This window comes from Lonchura striata, chromosome 36 (assembly GCF_050655825.1).
Source record: "Lonchura striata isolate lonStrDom1 chromosome 36, ASM5065582v1, whole genome shotgun sequence".
Taxonomy (NCBI): Eukaryota; Metazoa; Chordata; class Aves; order Passeriformes; family Estrildidae; genus Lonchura; species Lonchura striata.
Window position 1 is genome coordinate 8,280,002 of NC_140738.1, and position 20,917 is coordinate 8,300,918.

General features: G+C 52.2%; 1 protein-coding gene and 1 pseudogene across 1 annotated transcript in view; one reads left to right on the forward strand and one right to left on the reverse strand.

Annotated features, from left to right (window-relative positions):
- The window catches only part of LOC144248430 (uncharacterized), a 402,567-nt gene that overhangs the window by 144,208 nt on the left and 237,442 nt on the right, over positions 1 to 20,917 (forward strand). The gene's annotated exons all lie outside the window — the stretch shown is intronic.
- Positions 4,577 to 9,209, reverse strand: LOC146764107 (olfactory receptor 14A16-like; annotated as a pseudogene).

A 20,917-nucleotide genomic window follows, 5' to 3' on the forward strand; every position in this document is an offset into this window, starting at 1 on the left:
AGCCTGTTCAATTTAAAGTTAATCAATATTTGCAAGAGTACAGAAATAGAAGAAGTAGATACAGAAAAAGAGAAAAATAAGATACAGAGAAGTACACACTCAGCTACCAGCTCCTGGATTCCAACAAGGTTCAGATGGAAATTCCAAGAGGAGGTAGGGTCAAGATGTGTGCTTGCCTTGTGGTCAGCCTTAAATACCCCTTGGTCTTCCTGGGCCTTCCCCCAGGTGGGACTTGGGGTCATTTGGTCACTCAGGAGCTGGGCTGGGGCTCCAGAGGTGGCTGTGGAGCATTGCCTGTGCTGTGCCAGGGACTGGCAGACACTGCTGGGCTGGGATAGAGGCTCTGGGGGGACTGGGGTTCCAGGGCAGGGCAGGGCTGGGGTTCCAGGTCAGGGCAAGGCTGGACCTACCCCTTCCTCCCCCACACATTAAATGTTTCCAGCCAACAATCTCCTCCAGTCCGTCACAACAGTCAACATAGGAGGTGAAATCCCAATATGGCCATTGGCACCTGCAGGAGAAGGACAGTTCTGTTCCATAGGAAGGAAAGCACAGAGCCCCACTGTTTGGAAGGCCGGTGAGAGCCTCATAAGTCCAAGGCCAGCCAGACTTGTCAGGAGTGGCAGATTTTGTCTGGAGGCAATCTTTGGAGATAGGGAATTTTGGAGACAATCTCAATTTTGGCCATGAGCACTTGGAGAAGCAGGACAGTTCTTTCCCAAAGGAAGTAAAGCTTGGATCCTTCCCCCGTATTTTGGAAGCAGATAAGCAGTGACCCTTACCAAACGACTGCCTGCCAGATTTGTCCTGGCAATATGTCCATGGGAACAATCCCTGGATATAAGGAAACGGAGGTCAAATCCCAATTCTGGCTATGTGTGCCTAGAGGAGAAGGAGAGTTCTTTTCCATAGGAAGGAAAGCCCCGAGCCCCAGTGCTTCAATAGCAGATGAGAAGAGACCCTCCAGGTGCCAAGCTGTCAGGTAGCCCCTGGAGGCCAAACTAGCCAGACCTGTTCCGTGTTCCCTTTGTTACTTGGGGCCCTGCAGTGTCACAATGGTCTCCGTGGTTCCCCAGGCCCCACCATGTCACTTGACTCCTCTGTTCCATGAGGCCACAATGGCACAATGAGCCTTTGGACCCTGGGGGTTTGCAATGTCACAATGGTCTCCTTTGGCTCCACAGGGTCACAATGGAACACTGATGACACGAGGCCCTGCAGTGTCACAATGGACCTTTGGTTCCATGAGTCTGTGAAGTCTCTTAATGGTTTCTCCATGATACCATGAGTCCTTCCAATGTCACAATGGACCTTTGGCTCCCTGGGGCCTCTCAGTGTGACAATGGCCTCTTGGTCCCATGACACCCCAAAGAGTCATAATGCTCTCCATGGTTCCCTGAGGCCCCATGGTGTCACAATGGACCCTTGGTTTGATGGGGCCTCTCAGTGTCACAATGATCCCAACAATCCATGGTGCCCCACAGTGTCACAATGGTCCCTTGGTCTCACAGGCCCCACAGTGTCACAATGGCCCCTTGGTTCCATGGTGCCCCACAGTGTCACAATGGTCCCTTGGTCTCACAGGCCCCACAGTGTCACAATGATCCCTTGGTTCCATGGTTCCTGTGCTGGTGCATTCCCCCCTCCCCTTCTCAGGCCGCCCTGCCAGCTGAGAAATGCTCGCTGGCCTCGGCCTTGGCCAGCAGCCCCTGGGCTCAGCTCCTCTGGAGCTCAGCACAAACACGCTCTGCTCCAGGCACTGCTGCTGCCCAGCCAGCTCCTGGCTGCTTTAGGAGCAGCCCTGGGAACTGTTTGTGTTCCCTCGGTGGCACAACATCCCTGTTCTCACCCTGCCAAAGAAAGCTGCTGATGCCAAGTGTGGCCAGGATGAAACATGGCTGGGACTGCAGCCCCTCTCTTGGGGCCCTACAAACAGCGCTCCAAAAGGAGCCCTTGGAGCTCTCCTGGGCCAGCGACTCCCTCTGAGTGGGGCCTCTCCGAGCCGGGAACTCTCCCGTTTGCTGCACTCGGGGATCCCCAACAACGAGGGAGCCTGGGCCGATCCCCCCACTCCTCCAGGCTCAACCCTTCCCTGCTGGGGAGATGCCAAAGCATCCCCAGGGAGCATTTCCCTTTGCTCAGGGGAATTTCTCACAGGTGCCTTGCACTGACTCTCTGTGTCTGTGTGCACACAGGAGTGCCTGTGCTGGGGAAATGTGGCAGAAATGCTGCCATCTGAGGGGTCTGAGTGCCTTGGATAGCTGAGCCAGTCAGGCCTGAAAGTGAGGTTAAATTACGAGGTCTAAGTTAAGTTAAATGCTTCTAGGAGTTGTTGTTTTGCTAAGTTGTTATGTTTAATATAAGTTATAGGCTGAGTTAAATACTGTTAAATGTTATTCCTCTGTTAAGTTGCTAAGTTGTAGGTTATAAGTTAGGTTAAATACTGTTAAGCTCTTCTCTTTTGCTAAATTGTGACTGTGAAACTATCATTTAAGATTTAGATGTAAGTTAAGTCCTGTTAAGTTGGAGCTCTGTTAAGCTTTTCGGCCATATTCCTTTTATCCTTGCTCTCACTGCCCTTTTATCACACACGCACACACAGGGACAGTTCTCGGTTCATTTCTGGTTTGATTGACTGGATTTTGTTTGCTTTTGTTGTTGCTTTGTTTCCTTGCTGTGCCTGAAGTGTCCAGTCAGGAGCATCAAATCCCTCCCTAATATAAAGCGCCACCCCTCCACCTCTTCTCTTTTTCCCGTCTCTCCTGAAGAGCTTGTACCCATCCAGTGCAGCTCTCCAGCCATGTGACTCATCCCACCCTGTTTCTGTGATGGCAATTACATCATGGCTCTGCTGCTGCACCATGGCCTCCAGCTCTTCCTGTTTGTTAGCCATGCTGCATGCATTGGTGTACATGCACCTCAGCTGGGCTGCTGATTTCACCCCTCACTCAGGATTATCACCCTTGGGCCAGCTTCCAGACAGCCCAGGTACATCTCCCTCCCACTTCTGACCTAGTTTAAAGTCCTCTCAACAAGTTCTGCCAGTTCATGAGCTAAATATTTTTTCCTTAATAGAAAGATGGAGCCTGTCTGGTCCAAGCAGGCCAGGTGCCTTAAAAGTTGCCCCGTGATTAAAAAATCCAAAATTCTGCCAATAACACCAACCCTTGAGCCACTTGTTGATAATGTGAGCTCTCCTATTACTTTCACCATTTTTCTCAGACTCCAAAGGGACTGAGGAAAAAACTGCCTGTGCCCCTGTCCTATTAACCACCTGACCCAATGCCCTAAAGTTCCTTTTAATTGCCCTGACACTCCTCTTTTCAGTCTCATCACTGCCAGCCTGGGGTATCAGCACTGGGCAATAATCAGGGCTGAATCAGCCCATGCAGTCTCTCAGTGATATCCCGTACTTGGGCCCCAGGGAGGCAGCAGACCCCTCTGTGGGGTGGCCCTGTTTGACATATGGAGCTCTCTGTTCCCTTCAGAAGGGAGTCACCCACCAAGATTTCCCTTCTTTCCATTTTGGTGTTAGAGGTGGTGATCTGTCTCACAGATGAATCATAATTGAGAGGCTCAATGGGCAGATAATTTTCTTCTAAACCATCTGGATGACTCTCTAGATCCAGGGGATCAAACCTAATCTGAAGTGGCACCTGGCTTGGGATGAAGTGCTGGGAGGAATTTTTATTCTTACCTCCTCGAGTAGGTGCCCACTCCCACTCCCCTTCATCGGCCAGGTGTCCTTCAATAGCCTGAGAGTGGGAGGCACGGGAGACAGCGGGAACCAAGGTGAGCATTGCTGCCCTGCCAGACCTCATAGAACCAAGGATCCACTGTGACACTGCAGGGCCTTGGGGGACCATGGTGACATTGTGACACTGCAGGGCCCAAGGATCCAAGGGACTTTGTGACACCAAGGGGTCCCATGGAACCAAAGGGACATTGGGACACTCTGGGGCCTCATGGAACTGAGGTGACACCAAGTTGTCTGGGAGTGTGGATCTGCTGGAGGGTAGGAGGGCTCTGCACAGGGCCCTGGACAGGCTGGATCCAGGTCCCAAATCCAACAAGGTGAGGTTTAACATGTCTAAGTGCCAGATCCTGCACTTTGGCCACAACAACCCCTGCAGTGCTACAGGCTGGGGACAGAGGGGCTGGACAGCAGCCAGGCAGAAAGCGACCTGCAGGAATTGATGGACAACAGGCTGGACATGAGCCAGCAGTGTACCCAGGTGGCCAAGAAGGGCAATGGCTTCTGGCTTGGATCAGAAATGGTGTGGCCAGCAGGACCAGCGTTGCTCTGCCAGAACTGATCTGGCCAAGCTCTGCACACAAACATTGCTGCTGCAGCAGGCAACAAAAGGGCATCTCTGCAGAAAACTGTGCTGAGAGATCCTTTAGTTTAGAGTGCAGCCCCTCATTGACACAGTCTGAAGGCACAGGGAAGGTGGAGGGAGACAAAACGTGAAACGGCACAAACAATGACATTGCTTTGTGGACAGCATTTAAAAAATGAAACAAAGAATAAGAACGTTGAAAATGAAACTAACAAGAAATATCAAATTTTACATTTATTACAAGTGATTTGCAGAAGTTGGGCAGCAGTTTAATATTTTTGAAAATATGCAGTCATCAGACTCCACAGCGCAGCCTTGAGCTCCTGGTTCCTAAGGCTGTAGATGAGGGGGCTCAGGGCTGGAGGCACCACTGAGTACAGAACTGACAGGGCCAGATCCACGGATGGGGAGGACATCGAGGGAGGCTTCAGGTGAGCAAGTATGCCAGTGATGACAAACAGGGAGACCACGGCCAGGTGAGGGAGGCAGGTGGAAAAGGCTTTGTGCCGTCCCTGCTCAGAGGGGATCCTCAGCACAGTTCTGAAGATCTGTACATAGGAAAAAACAATGAACACAAAACATGCGAATCCTAAACACACACTAATAATAAGAAGCCTAAATTTCCTGAGGTAGGATTTGGAGCAGGAGAGCTTGAGGATCTGTGGGATTTCACAGAACTGGCTCAGGGCATTGCCATGGCACAGGGGCAGGGAAAATGTATTGGCTGTGTGCAGCAGAGCAGTGAGAAAGCCACTGGCCCAGGCAGCTGCTGCCATGTGGGCACAAGCTCTGCTGCCCAGGAGGGTCCCGTAGTGCAGGGGTTTGCAGATGGACACGTAGCGGTCGTAGCACATGATGGTCAGGAGATAAAATTCTGTTGAGATGAAAAAGACAAAAAAAAAAGCTGTGCAGCACATCCTGTGTAGGAGATGTTCCTGGTGTCCCAGAGGGAATTGTGCATGGCTTTGGGGACAGTGGTGCAGATGGAGCCCAGGTCGCTGAGGGCCAGGTTGAGCAGGAAGAAGAACATGGGCGTGTGCAGGTGGTGGCCGCAGGCTACGGCGCTGATGATGAGGCCGTTGCCCAGGAGGGCAGCCAGGGAGATGCCCAGGAAGAGGCAGAAGTGCAGGAGCTGCAGCTGCCACGTGTCTGCCAGGGCCAGCAGGAGGAAGTGGCTGATGGAGCTGCTGTTGGACATTTGCTGTGGCTGAACATGGGCACCTGTTCATGGAGAAAGGGACAGTGAAGAGTTAGAGGAGATGCCTGTAACTAAAAACAAAGACATTTCCCATACACCCTCTTCTGTAGCACACTTGGACGTACTTTTGTGTTTAAGAGTTCTGAGGTTTTCTTTATAAGCTCCCCAGTATTTTCCCAGTATTCTTGGATATCAAAATCTCTGCATTTCTGCTTCCCTCAGGGAGAGCAGAGCAAGTTCTGTGAGGGAAAGTGATGAGTGGAGAATGAAGGGAGATAGTCTGTCATTCTGACCTATTCAGAATTTCTCTGGGCATTAGACTTTCTCAGCTGGAGTATTATCACCTTCCCATACTTCCACTAAAAACTGCCAGGTACTGCTGAGAGCAGATGGATCCACCACAACCCAGATCCACATTTGTAGCCAAGGACTCACTTTGCTCATTTCATCAACCCAGCAGCATTTTCAGTCTCAGAACTCTTGCCTTTCCCCATCAATCTTATGACTCAAAGATGCTCTAGGACAGGTTGTCACCCTGCATTGAAGCTCCCAGCTTAGACTGACATATCAGGGAGATTTACAAGTGTCCTTCTGATGGCACTGGATGAAGGGAGATGCAGCTCCTTCCCTGGCTGCACTGCCAGCATTGCCCAGAGCCAGGCACTGGGGACAGCTGTGTCACCCTGAGCCAGCTGTGCCCCTGCCAGAGCCCCCAGTGCCGGGCAGCTGCTCCCAGCCCTGTGCTCTGCAGAGGGAACTGGGCCTGGGGCTGCAGAGCTGCCCCACGGCTCTGCTGCAGCTCTGCCTGCACAGGAGGGGCTGCACGCCTTGGAGCCCCAGCCAAGGTAGAGGCTTGGCTGGGGCACAGGAGGGAGGGGGCTTGTTCAGAGGGAGGGGCTGCACTGGAGGGGATCCTCTGGACATCTCTAAACTCTCCCTGCCTAAGCATTTCTGGGTTTTCTTTTCTCTCCTTCCCTGATCTTCTCTCTGCTTCCTGGAGATTTTCCTCCTGCAGGTGTTTCCCTGTGCCTGATCTCTCCCTGCCAGCACTCCCAGACCCCAAATCTCTGTGCACTCTCCTTGGCCTGACAGAAACCTGCCTGTTTGCAGGGCACTGGCTGGGGGCAGGTTCTGTTTGCAGCTTGGAGAAAGGACAGCTCAGACTGAGCCTGATGGCTCCAGCAAAGGTGATGCTGCTGCTGTCCATGGGCACAGTGGCTGCAAGCACATTAGGGATCTCTTTTGAACCTACTGATCACTAAAATAACAGTTCTAATGTCTCATGCACTTGTAAAAATTCATAATCCACCATTAATATTTATCCCCCTTCCCTGCCACTCTCCAATAATAGGAAAGTGAATAAAAAGTCTTAGGATATTTCCTCCTTTTTATCAAAATCTTTGTCTTGGGAAAATTCTATGAATGATCAGAAACCCTCAGCATGTCAGAACTTCATGAGTATTTTCAGCTCCCCTGCACCAGAAATACCCAGAGTTGTACTCACAGGGTCTGTGGGCATTGGGATGTTCCAGCTTTAGGAAATCACTCCAGGAGCTGCAGCTGCCTTGTCCTGCAGCCAAAGGTTCCTGTGCCAAGGGCTGGCAGTGATTCTGCCCCAGGCACTTCTCAGCCTCTTCCCAGCCCTGACTGATTGAAGCTCTCTGTGCCTCTGTGCTGTGCCCAGGCTGGCTGCAGGCAGTGCCCCAGCCCTGCTGGGCTGGCAGAAGAGCTGCTCAGCAAGAGAAATGTGCTTTTGAAGCTCTGCTTGGTTACCAGCATCACCCTCTGTGCCAGGAGCCTGGCCCAGCTCAGCAGCACAGACACAGCACAAGGACTTTAATGACCCTCTGAGGCTTTGTGCTCAGGCCCTGAACATCAGGCCCTGAGAAGGAGCTGCAGAAACTCCAAGTCAGAATCCAACTCCAAAGTTTCTTGGACTTTTAATGGGTCCCACTGAGGGACACGACTGAGAAAGTGTCCCCAGACCCAGGCAGAGCAGAGAACTGGAGGCACTGATGGCAGGTGGGGACACAGAGAAGCCAAGTCTTGGTGCCCTGGGGCACAGCAGGGTCTGTGCCACCAAGGGCTGTGAGGAGACACCTTTTCCTGAGGCCCTGGGGCCTCCTGGCACAGCCCCAGCCAGGCTGGGCACTGTCAGCCCCTGCTCCTGCCCTCAGCATCCCCCCATGCCCACATCCCAGTGGCCTCAAGGATCTGCTGGAAGGAGTCCCTGGGGAGCCTTGGTCAGGAATGGCCCTGGGGGCTCCTTCATGCTCCCAGGGACTGAAGGTTTTTCAAAGGACTTTGGCTTTTGCTTTTGCCTTGGACTCTCTGAGAGCTTTGTGCAATCATGGCCTCCAATTATCTCCTGAAATTAGTCCCTGCAGAGTCTTTGTCAGTCACAGTACTTAGTGGGGCTCATTAATGCTTCAAGGTACTTCAGTTCTTTTAAGGTACTTGGTGTTTCACTTTTGTTACAGACTTTGTGAGAAGTTTGTGCAGTCATGGCCCCAATTATCTGCTTTAATGAGTCCTTTGAGAGCTTTGTGCTGACACTCAGTGGGGCTCATTAATACTCTGAGATACTCAACTTTTGTGAGGGTCTTTGAATTCTTCTTCGAAAATGAGAGGTTTTTGTACCATTTTGAGTGTCTGAGAGGTTTTTGTGCCATCCTGGCCTCCAGTTCTCTCCTCCAAGGAGTCCATCAGGAACGGTTGTTGGGCATGGACCTTAGTGGGTCCCATTAATACCTGGAGAAACTTTGGGGTTTTTTTCTGACTTTTGCCTCCTGGAAAGGTTTGTGCAATCTCCTCTCAGGCCCTGAGGTTCCAGGGCTCAGCTCCAAAGGCACCACGGGGCTCATTAGGATCAAGCAAGTCCTGACAAACCATGGCTGTGCCTTGATTTCCGTCTTGTCTGGGGCAGTTTATCAGGAAGATTTCTATGGTGGTTTTCGTTTGCCTATTTGATATTTCTCGGTCAACGCTTCAATTAGTGTGGTGGGTTCAGTGCTGGCTAATTACCAGTGCACTCACTAGAATATACTTACTCATTTCCTGCTGTGAGATAGGATTAGGAGAAAGGCAAAGTGGGCTCAAAATTTTAAAAGAGTGTAAAGAAAAGTTTATTAACAGTAACTAAATGAAAGAGTAATAAGAATATGAACAAAACTTTCAGATCACATCCTCTCTCCATACAACCCGACAATGTAGAGACAAAACGTGAAATTTTCAGTCAGTTTACCACCTCTAGAATATTCTAATCTTTCTTCAGTTCACATCAGGAGAGAAGTACCTCTGGTTAATGTTATGGAGAATTCTCCACAAGAAAACAGTTATCTCATGTCTATTCATTTCCACGAATAACCACTGCCTGGGAAAATCTGCAATTGTGAACTCCCTCCCATGTTTTCACAACATTTCCCACAGCTGTGTTTAGTGGCCATGCCAACTTATTGGGTATTAGTTTCAAGAGGAGTTGTTTAAGAGCAAAGGATATCTTCATCTATTTATGAAATCATCTTCATCTCTTGGAACAGAGGTCTTCTTCTCTCTCTGAGGGCACAGGGTCTCATCACTCTTCTCTCTTTCAATGTTCAGACTTCTCATGGGATCACAACTACTTCAACATTTGCTTACTTTAGCATGAAGGTCTTTGCTGAACAAGTCATCTCTCCATGTTTTCAATGCCTTATAGGGAAAAAGAGAGTCTGATGTATCAATGACATCCTTCTCCATAGCTTTACCAAAGGATTTCAGCCCCAAGATCAAGGCATCTCCTCATCCCTCCCATCTGGGACTCAACTTCCTGTTCCCTGACCTCGGTGTGTTCATGTTGCTCCTCTGTGTGCCTGCCCTGTGTCCTTTTCTCTCACTGGAGGGAGGATGGCAGCACTGGCAGAGTCAATATCTCCCCCTGGGTCTACAGATGGCTATTTGACTCCGGCTGGGCTTGATGGCCAATTCTAATTTTGGACATGGTTCCTGGACATGAGGACCAGTTCTTTGCCATAGGAATGAAGGAACAGAGTCCCACTGTTTTAGGGGCAAATGAAAAGTGACCACCTAAGGACAAGGCCAGCCAGAGCTGCCAGATTTTGTTTGAAGAGATACCCTTGAATATAGGAATTTTTTTAGGCAGACTGTCACTTTTGGCAATGGGCATCTGAAAAGACAGACGGTTCTTTCCCATACGAAGGAGAGCACTGAGCCCCATTGCTCCAGGAGCTGATGAGAGGCAGCCCTTGACATCCCAAGGTCACCCAGACCTGTCAGGTGGCCCCTGGGAGGCCAAGCCAGCCAGACCTGTTCCATGTTCCCTCGCTTCCATGTGGCCCCACAGTGTCCCAATGGTCCTCTGCTTCCAGGAGGCCCTGAGGTGTCACAATGCCCCCTTGGTGACACCAGGCCCTGAAGGGTCGGAATGGTCTCCATGGTTCCATCAGGCCCCACAGAGTCATAATGGTCTCTGGGCCCATGAAGCCCCATGGTGTCACCATGGCCCCTTGGTTCCATGGGCTCCAGTGGTGCCACAATGATCCCCTTGGTTCCATGAGGTGCCCACAATGTCACAGTGATCTCCATGAGAAGGAAAGAACTGAGCCCCAGGGTGGCAGGGGCAGCCACCAGAGTCCAAGGCCAGCCAGAATCAATGGTACGGGCAGATTTTGGCTGGGACTAACCCTTGGATGTAGGGAATTTTAGAGCTGGGATCCCAGTTTCAGATATGAACACCTGGAGAAGTACAGGTTTTTCCATAGGAAGGAAAGCACAGAGCCAAAGTGTTTCAAAGGCAGAAGAAGAAAGAGGTGGCTTCTGGGAGGCTGAGACAGCCAGACCTGTTCTTCCTGGCAGCTTTTGTCATGGAGGAATCATTGCATACATGGAATTGGGAGGAGGAATCTCCATTTTGACCACGGACACCTTGAGAAGAAGGACAAGTCTTTTCATTGGAAGGAAAGCACCAAGCCCCAGTGCTTCAAAAGCTGATGAGAGGCAGCTCCCAAGAGGCCAATGGCAGCCAGACCTGTTTGTCCTGGCAGCTTTCACTTGGGAGCTATCCTTGGATGTACAGAGTCTTGGAGAATGACTCCCAGTTTTGGCCATGGCCCACGGAGGAGAAGGAGAGTTCTCTCCCGTAGGAAGGAAAGCCCAGAACCTCTGGCCTTCAGGTGAGAAGCAGCCCTTGACGTGCCAAGGTGGTCAGGTGGTCCCCAGGAGGCCCAGCCAGCCAGACCTGGTCTGTGTTCCCTTGGTTTGGTGGTGATGCCTTGAGAGGCTGCCTAGAACAGAGCCAGGCAGTGTTAAAGGAATAAAGCAGGTATTTATTAAAAGGCCTTCAAGGGATACACCTTGGGCAGTACAAGAGCCTGGCCCTGGCTCCATCCTAGATGGAATCCAGGTCACGAGTTTTCACTGGGGCAAACAGGGGGATTTGGTCTGGCAGGATGTGTAAAACAATCTCCTTTAATATCTACTTGTTCTCACACAGAACACTTGGCTGCAGGGACACATTCCCATCATTCCTGCCCAGGTTTCAGGATTCAAACACTGCTGTCCTTCCCAGGAGCTGTTCTTCAGCTGCCTTGGGAGGCCCTTTGGCCTCTGGAGCCACACTCTGGCTCCAATATTAGCACTGCTGGATCCAAACCCTTTATCTCCACCAACAGCAGTGATTTGATGTGGATATCCTTTTTTCCCAATTGTTTTAAACACTGACAATATCAATAATTGTGCTACCCTGACATGGGTTTGAATAATCCAATCTTGTTCACTATTGCTTAACTAAATTACTTTAATTTTCCCTTGATAATCAGTTCCTCCTCCCATTTCATGAGCACTTTCCAAGGCCAAGCTCCAGTGAGCAGTTACCAAACCAAAGTGTCCTGGAGGAATCTGGATTCCTGTTCCTGTATTGTTAACTCTCCTTTGCTTCTGATTTATCCTGACTAATTCCAGTGGATGAAGGTCCAGCCCTGCAGCCTCTGGGCTGGCCCTACCAGGGCCATCACACCCAGAACAATTTCCCAGGCAGTCCCAGTCTCACTGCCCAGGGCTGTATTTGCACATTGGGAGCAGCCGTGCACAGCCAGGAGGTTTCCATTTCCCCAGGGGCCATTGTTAAGGGCATGGAGCACATCTGGGAGATGGGTTCTCCATGGGGACTTGTTCCCAGCTCCTCATTCTTTAACTGCTCTTTGAACAACCCCTTCTCCGCCTCCTCCTCCTCATCCTCCTCCTCATACTCCTCATCTTCCTACTTCTCATCCCCATCCTCATCCTCATCCTTGTCCTCGTCCTCGTCCTCGTCCTCGTCCTCCTCCCCCTCCTCCTCCTCTTCCTCCTCCTACTGGTCTTCCTCATCCTCCTTGTCCTCTTCCTCCTCCTTGTCCTCATCCTCCATTTACTCATCCTCCTTCTCCTCCTCCTCCTCCTCCTCCTTCTCGTCCACCTTGTCCTCCTTGTCATCCTAGTCCTCCCCCTCCTCCTCCTCCTTGTCCTGATCATCCTTATCCTCCTTCTCCTCATCATCCTCCTCCACATCCTCATTCTCATCCTCTTCCTCCTCCTATTCCTCCTCCTCCTCCTCGTCTTCCTCATCCTCCTCCTCCTTGTCCTCCTTGTCCTCCTCATCCTTATCCTCCTCCTCCTCCTCATCTCATTCTCTTCTTTCTCCTCCTCCTCATCTTCCTCCTCCTCCTCCTCATCCTCCGCATCCTTCTCGTCCTCATCCTCCTTGTCCTTCTCCTCCTGGTCCTCCTCATCCTTGTCCTCCTCCTCCTCCTTTACTTTATTCTCCTCCTTGTCCTCCTCCCCCTCCTGTTCACCTTCCTTCTCCTCCTCATCCTCCTTCTCCTCATTGTCATGCTCCTCCTCTTCCTTCTTCTCCTCCTTCTCCTCGTTCTCCTCCTCATCATCATCCTCCTTGTCCTCATTCTCTCTCTTCCTCCTCCTATTCCTCCTCCTCATCTTCCACCTCTTCTTCGTCCTCCTCGTCTCGTCCTCCTCTTCCTCCTCCTCCTCCTCCTCTGAGTGTGGTTCTCAGGATTCAATGACTTTAGGATTCCAGGAACCTGGAACTCTGGGATTCCAAGGCTCTGTGACCCCATGGATGAATTCAGGACTGTCTCCAAGGCCACAAGGGAATGTTGGTGCCAGCGGGAGGGGCTGCAGTGCAGGGGCACCAACAGCTGAGAGGTGACTGCAGCTGCTGCTGCTGCTGCTGCTGCTGCTGCTGCTGCTGCTGCTGCTTGTGGGGGTGCTGCTGGCAGGGGCAGGGCCCTGGTGTGGCTGAGCATTGCCATCTCAGCCTGCGAGCTCCTGGGAGCTCAGGACAGAGCCAGGACTGACCCAGGTTGGCACTGCACTTGAGGACGGATACAGAGAATGGAAAGTGCCCATGGAGTGGTTCCGAGCAGGTCTGTGGGAAGGAGGAGGGAGGGAGGATGAATCCCCTGCCCAAGGCTGCCAAGGGAAGGCTTTGGGAGGGAAAGCAAGCCTTGACCTGACACTAAGCCCTTCAAGGTCTCAGTTACCCACGCTGAGCAGGATTTCACCAGGCTTTGTCTCATGACAGTGGCAGGGTCAGAAGTGGTGGGAGCAGCTGGAAAGCAGGGCCGTGTACTCCCTCCCCTCAGCCCATTTGGGAACATTTGGGCAAGGTCTCCATTTTCTGCCTGCAGCCAGCTTGGGGGGCCCTTCCTCTCCTCCTCCTGCTTGGGGGACTGGGCTTGGTTTCTTCTGCTATCTGCAATGCTGAGCTTCTCTCTCCTCAAACCTGGATGCTCAGGTTTGTGTCCCTGTGTCTCACACCTCCCTCCTCTTCCTCCTCACCACATGCTCATGGAGCCTCTTTGGGCAGCTGGACTGGAACTGGCAGCAGCAGGCGAACCCTGAGGAGCACCTCTGGCCTCCAGCCTTTCTGCAGGGCTGGCCAGAGCCTTCCTGCCAGGGGCGAGCCTCTTTCCTCTCTCCTCCCGAGGCAATATAGTCTGGATCTTGGCTCTGTCCTCCTTTCTTTCTCTTTCAGGGAAGGATCAGCCATGGCTGAAGGAATCTTCCATAGGTACCTGGTGCTGATGGCCATTGTCAGCATCAGCCTGGAAAGAATGGGATTTCTCTTGAGGATGATAAAGGAATTGTCCAGAGGATGAAGGAGCAGGAGGTGATCCTTTGGCAGCACCAGCTGCACTTGGAGGAGGAAATTGCAGACCTGGAAGCCAGACAGGAGTGTCTGGCATGGCCTCTGTGGGAACTGGAGGAAGGATCCATTGGCACACATGCACGGTGGTTTGCTTGGCTGTCCCTGCCACGTTCATGATCTGGAGGCAGCATAGGAATGGAGCCAGAGGGGAGCACAGAGAAGAAAAGACTGACCTGGGGCTCCTGGGGAAAGCCTGGAAAGGATTGGCCTTCCTGACAAAGCCCTTGTGCTGCTCAGGGCCATTTGCATCTCCATGGGAAGAACTGGAGGATATCTTCCAGCATTTGTGGATAGACTTGTTGAATTACCTCTTCAATTGCTTCATTCCTGTAAGACAAACTTGGTGCTTGAAATTCCTTAAGTTCCTTAGGTTAAGAATGTCCTTATTTCTCTGTAATGATTGTTAAATATACTGTATTGATTGCTATCATCTCTGTATTGGCTGTTATACTCTGTATTGATTGTTAGAAATAATTTCTGTATTGATTATTTGAAATTCTGTATTCATTGTTATAAATACTAGGCTTCCATTAATAAGATAGATTTAAGCAAAGGAATAAACTTTCCAGAGTTGTTTGTTTGCAACCAGATGACTTCCTGTTATCTTTTGCCTCTGGCATTCTCCTTGCACCCTGTGCTCCCCTTACAGGCTGAAATGCAAACACCAGAGAAACAGAGACCCAGTGTGCAAAGCACAGCCAGGGGTGTGTGCTCCTCTGAAGGGACAGACATTTAGGGGAGGATGTTTCAGAAGGAGGCTGTGGACATTGTGGCTGGAAAGCAGGGAAGGAACAGTTTGGCACGAGCTTTCCTTCAGCAGGAGGGGAGCACACAGAGGAGTTTGTGTCAAGTGGAGTCTGACACTGCCATCCAGTGCTGGCAAGAAGGGTGGAGCAGAGTAGCTGAGAAAAGGGCCTCAGCATGTTTAGTGATGATGTCTGGACTTCAGTGATGGGGACAAAACCTTCCTAAACTGAACATTAAATCTCAAACCCATAGCATTTTGAGAAGGAATGTTACTTTCTTCACAGTATCAATATATTTTCCTACCCTCTTCAGGTAAGAAAGGATTTCAATCCTTGTCTGCATTAATGGATGCTGGAATTCCTAGTGTCTCCTTCAGACTTCCAGGGATTGGAGGGTGCACTGCGGGCTGTGAGGAAACACTTCCCAGGCATGGTCGAGGTTGTACATCTTTTCAAACAAAGGGGAACTGGAGAGGGTTCTTTCAAAGTGTGACTCCTCCCTATTCCATCAGCAATAGTCTCACAGGATTTATGCGTCAGGAACATGTACAACACATGGCAGGGAAGCTGGGCAAGCAGTGAGTGCTGTACCAGCAGGGCCAGAACGGTGCGAGAGCCAGCACCAAACAGGCTGAGGCAGCCAGGCCAATCTCATCTTTCCAGGGCTCTGGGCTGAACACACAGCTTCAATAACGTCAGGTGCGCTCCCCACAGAGCCTTCTGCAGAGCTCTGGGTTAGGACTGCCAGCTTTCCTCTTTATTTCATATCAGAAAGGGAAATTTTTCTCTCATTTTGCCCATCTTACCTATGCAGATGTGATGGGAGGCCATCTCTCTGTTTGTGTAGGTGTTGAACCTGAGAAAGACAGTCTGTACTGTCAGCTGGATACCTGAGGGCTGTCACATAAGCAGTAAGGGTGAGCTGTCAATTTAAATCATTATAAGGAATGTAGTATATTCCAATCCTTAACATTAAAATTCAGTGCCACCTGTGGCTCCAGTGGGATGTAGATCAGGCATGTGTCTTTACCAAAAATGTAATGCTTATTATAATACTTTCCAGTTGGGATATTTCCAAAAGCAGGAGGGTCTTGGTGTGAAATTAGTATTCAGCCTAATCATTACAACTAATTATGAGTTTTATTGAATAAATGCACATGTAAAAATGTGCCAGCAGCTAGTCTTGTGATGAGTAGGTTTGAGGCCTTTTTTCATTTAGTCTGTAGTGTGAACTTCAGTGCCTGCAGACTTACATATTAAATTTCTCTCTTGGTCACCACTTGATGATTATCATCACTAGAATTAAATTCTTAGTGTAGTGAGGAGGTGGGAAATAGATAAGAAAGTCTATTGGGTTTGCATGGCCAGGTTTTGGTAGGTGAAGTAATGGTGTCTGTAAGAAGCTGTTGGAAGCTCCCCCATGCCCACAGAGCAAATGCCAGCTGGCTCCAGGAGAGGCCCACTGGCCTGGGCCGGGCCCGTCAGGGATGTGCTGATGCCTCTGTTATTGCTGTGAATATGTAAACTCACTGAAGAAGGGAAAAGCAATTGCAGCAAAGGAATTGTGTCCAGAAAGGAGCGAGGATGTGTGAGAGGAGCAGCCCTGCAGACAGCCAGGTCCCTGCAGGAGGGGCAGGAGGTGCTCCAGGCACAGGGATGCTGAGATTGCCCTGCAGCCCTGGGGCAGCCCTGGGGAGGCAGCTGAGCCCTGAGCACAGGGAGGGTACGGGGATGCTGAGATTGCCCTGCAGCCCTGCAGGAGCACATGCCCCAGCAGGAGGATGCCTGAGAGGAGGCTGTGAGCCCGTGGGAGGCCTGTGCTGGAACAGATTGCCTGCAGGGACCTGCAGACCTGTGGAGAGAGGAGCCCACCCCAGAGGAGGTTTCCTGGTTGGACGTGTGATCCTGGGGGGACCTGAGCTGGAGCAGGCTGTCCTTGAAGGACTGTGCTCTGTGGTCTTTGGAAAACAAATCTCCATAACACATTCCACATGTTCACAACAGCAAGTGCAGCAAGGGAAGATAAGAATTGTTTCTCATTCTTTTTTCTGATCTTCTCACAGCCTGCCCCCAGGACAATGCCTGGGAAAGTTGTTTCTCTCTGTGGCCAGAGAGCTGCTGCCACAGGTTTATGTCCTAAACAGAGACAGAGGAGTCCTTTTATTTTATTCAAATAAAGGGAGAGGCCATGGGGTATTCTCTTGAGGTCTTTCCAATTTTTGGAGGACACAGTCTCCTTTTTATCCTGATTTCCGTTCTGTCTTTCCGCACTGGATGAGGCACTTAAGCGGTACAGACTTCCTGATATTCCTGATACCAAAGATTCCCCTCTAATGTATGACCCTCACTTTTAGATTTTAATTTTCATGGAATCTATGTTTATTTCCCCATCATTTCTTTCATCTTTCAGTATCCAATTTCATTTATCAGTAAACCTACAGTTCGTTTGTTGTCTGAGATTGAGAGGCCAGATGTTTTCTATTGCCATCTGTGTAGCAGTTGCCTCTGGACTGTTTTCCTTATCTCCTGTGAATGGGCCCATCAATGTCTCCCCACATGGCTCAGAGATAACGCCCTCCAGAGCCATTTCTGTTTAACAGGGGATCAAGTGTTGAAGCATTTCTGAGACAGAGGTCATGATTTATGTTTGGAATGAGATTTGAGCTACTCCAGTCTGGGCCTCAGATTTGGGCCCTGTGAGGCCTTCCAGCCTCTGAAACAGTTAGAAATTAAGAGTTTGTGGTGCAGTTAGAAATTGTATTAAGGTGTGATGGGGAGCACTGGGCTGTCTGGTTGTGAAGTAGTATAGGTTTATAGTGTAAGGTTTCAGCCACCTTAAGACAAAGATAAACAATGTTAGCTTGCCAATCAGAGTGCCTTTGTAAATTGTAAACTATGTAGATGTGTATAAAAACTGCCATCTTCTCTCAAATAAGCGGAGAACGTGGCATTAATAATATTGGTTGGATGTGCGTTCTGTCTGCCAGCTTTCCCGTTTTATGACGTCCCTGGCTTTTATCAAGGACCCACTGTGTTACTCAGAATGAAATCAGCCCATGGTGAGATGCTCCACCCAGGGGGAAGAGCTAAACATTCCGACCTAGATATATCCTGGGATTTCTAGACAGAGAGGCAGCCTTCCCACAGCTTTCCAAGAGGACACAGCTGGGGTTTTCCACTGGACCGACTACACCTTTTCTACAGGACCACTGCTCCAACAGAAACCAGCTTTGGCGGCCCTCTGGCAGAGAAGCCCTTTTGGGGCACAGGTTTCTGGGGCAGGAGACGGGCACCGGTGCTGCCAGGGCTCAGGGGAACTCTGCTTGGGCAGGGACTGTGCCTCACCTGCTGCTGTCAGCGCTGCCCGGGCCCCAGGGCTCAGAGCAGCATTCCTGCCCTGGCCCACACGTTCCTGGTCTGTGTCCCACGGCCGTGCTTAGGATGGCCACCATGTGGGACGCGTCCCGAGGAGGCCGTGCCAGCTTCTGTGGAGGCCCCGTGCCCTTCCCGCCGCGGCTGCGTCGGCAGCTGCGGGGCCTCCTGTTGCTCTGAGCCCGCAGAGCAGGGCAGCGTTTGCTGATGGGCTGAGCCCTTCCTAAAGATCCTGTTGGGCTGTCTGACACACCTGGGGCAAGGCATTCCTTCCACACTGAGCCACTCTGGGGGGCTGGGGGTGGCCCCAGGGCAGGTGGCAGTGCGTGCAAGGGCCCTTTGTGACACGGTGCAGCATGGTCACCGTGGAATGGAACGGGACAGGGGATCCAAGGGCCCTTTGTGACACGGTGCAGCATGGTCACCGTGGAATGGAACGGGACAGGGGATCCAAGGGCCCTTTGTGACACGGTGCAGCATGGTCACCGTGGAATGGAACGGGACAGGGGATCCAAGGGCCCTTTGTGACACGCTGTGGCAGAGATGTTGGCAGTGACATGGCCACGCCACAGTGCTCAGTGCATGCAACGGGACAGGATGGGAGAGAGCGGTGCTGTGAGGAGCCCTCGCACAGCCACTCGTTCTTGGCTGACGCAGAGCTTTCCCAAGGTATTACTCCTGCAGGTGAGCTCGTGGCCAGAGCAGAGCACTTGGTGACCCCTGGCCTTCCCGAGGCATCTCTTCTGCAGCTGCCCTCGAGAGCAGACTGTGGCGTTTGCTTAGCACCGTCCTTGACAGGAGTCTCCTGTCCTTGTGGCTGGAGCCCTCAAGACCAGAGTGCAGGACTTGCTGTCCTGTAGCCTTGCCAAGACTTCACTCTTGCAGGTGCCCTCAAGGCACAACTGCAGCACTTGCTGACTCGGACCTTTTCCGAGCCACCTTCTCCTACAAGTAGCCATGAATCCAGGCAGTGACGTAGAGCTCAGACCTGCGAGCATTCCATCCCATCCCATCCCATCCCATCCCATCCCATCCCATCCCATCCCATCCCATCCCATCCCATCCCATCCCATCCCCTGGGGCCATGCCCATGGACAGGTTGGAATAGGGGCCGGGCAGACACCCCACAGCCGTGCTCCGTGCCCTGGGCCGTCGCGGGGCTCTCCCTGCCTGGGCAGCGCAGGGCTGGGCTGTGTTCTCCGGCCTCTCCCGCAGCCCCTCAGCTCGGGCTGCGCTCGCTCTTTGCCAGGTGCAGCCGTGCAGCGCACACGAGAGCAGGAACGCACCCGTGGCCGCTTCCGCAGAACAGCGCAGGTACCTGCAGCCATCCCCACCTGGGCTGGGCCTGCTGGCACTGCTCAGCCCAGCAGCACACCTGCAGCACTCCATGGCTTCTTGCCCTTCTACAGCTCGTTTGCAAATTCATCAAGAGAATTCAGCAGGAAGAGACCAGCGCCATGGGCCCTGGGCTCAGAGCATACTCAGAACTCTTTGGACATGAGACCAGTGCCGCCCTGCTGGATTTGCTTGTGCAGAGGGGTGTTTCCAGAGCAGAGCAAGTAGGCAGCTGTGGCCAGGCTTCAATTCCCCCATGAGTCACACGGCTTCCCAAGCCACAGTGCTGGGCCCTGTGAGCCTTTGAGGCCATCGCAGTGCGGTGGGAAGGGAAGTACTTCTCTGGGGACCCTGGGAACACTGCTCCCTCTGGCAGCTTTCCAAGTCTCCCTGTGCCTTCTCCAGGTGCCCGCCATGGTGAGGTACATCCACCAGTGGCTCATGGCCAATGATTCTGCAGAGCACAGGCTGGACAACGCCCTGCTGTATCTCACAGAAGCGCAGCCAAATTATGCAGTAATGACACTCCTGCGTGTGGCCCCATCCTGTGACAGGTTTGGGGTCCACCTGCCCAGAGGGCTCAGGGCTCACCCCAACCCATCGCCCTGCACAGCCTGTGCCAGGTGTCTGACCCACAGAGAGTCCCAGGGCCCTCTGGCTGCTCCCTCTGCCAGCCCTGGCACGTCAGCCCCCGAGCCTGCTGCCATTCTCCCTCGCTGCCCCACAGGGGCCTGTCCCCACAGGGCTGGGCTGCCTGGCTGCTGCTGGAGAGGGGCAGTGAGCAAAGGCAGAGCCGGCGGTCATCCTGGGCCCCTAGAGATGCCCAGGCCACGGTGCTGTGTCTGAGATCCCCTGAGACAGAGCTCTAACCCCACAGAGCTGCCATGGCCATGTGGAAGAGCATCATGTGCACGCCCTGGACTGCAAAGCTGGCACAGCAGATACTCCTGGATGTGCTGGGGAGCTGGCCAGAGCACAGCACGTGCACCTCCGATGGGGACAAAACGGGTGTCTTTGTCCTGGCTGTGAGTTTCTGCCAGTGGCCTTTGCTGGCCCCAAGGTCACCTGTCCAGCAGCTCTCCATCCTCCTTCCCCCACTGCATCTCCCTGCCTCAGGGCCTGAAAGCTGGCCTAGGGACAGCTGCAGGGCCACCAGGCCCGCTGCTCCCCCTGTGTCTCTCTGGGCCTCTCCCTGCCACGCTCGGGCCCTGTCACACGAACACCTCGGCACTGAGTGCTGTATAGGGGAGCTTCGTCCTTTGCAGGCAACTGTGGTAATATGGAAGATCCTCCAGGAGCGCTGTGTCCCAGATATAGTGGATGAGCATTTCCCGCAGTTATTTGTGCATCTGCTCTTCCAAGTGTTCTTCAGCACCAAGGAGATGCCAGAGGCGGTTGGTACCTTCTGGAAGGGATGCCAGGAAGAACACGGCCTTGCCACTAGCCCCAGATAGTGCTCCATCCCAGTCCTTCTGTCCCTGCCACACAGCCAGTGTAGGAGCCAGTGCTCCCAGTGTGACCCGGGCTTTGATCTGCACTCAGGTTTGCAGTGAGGACCCTGAAGTCCCTGCTGTGCCAAATGGACTATGAGGATGTGGTGTTGTCAATGGAACGCAAGCGTGGCTGGGACACGCTGCTCTGTGCTGACATCCACCATTATGCCGTGGGTCTGCTGGCCAGGTGAGACCCCCTTCTCCCCATTGCTCCCGGCATTTGTGCTCTG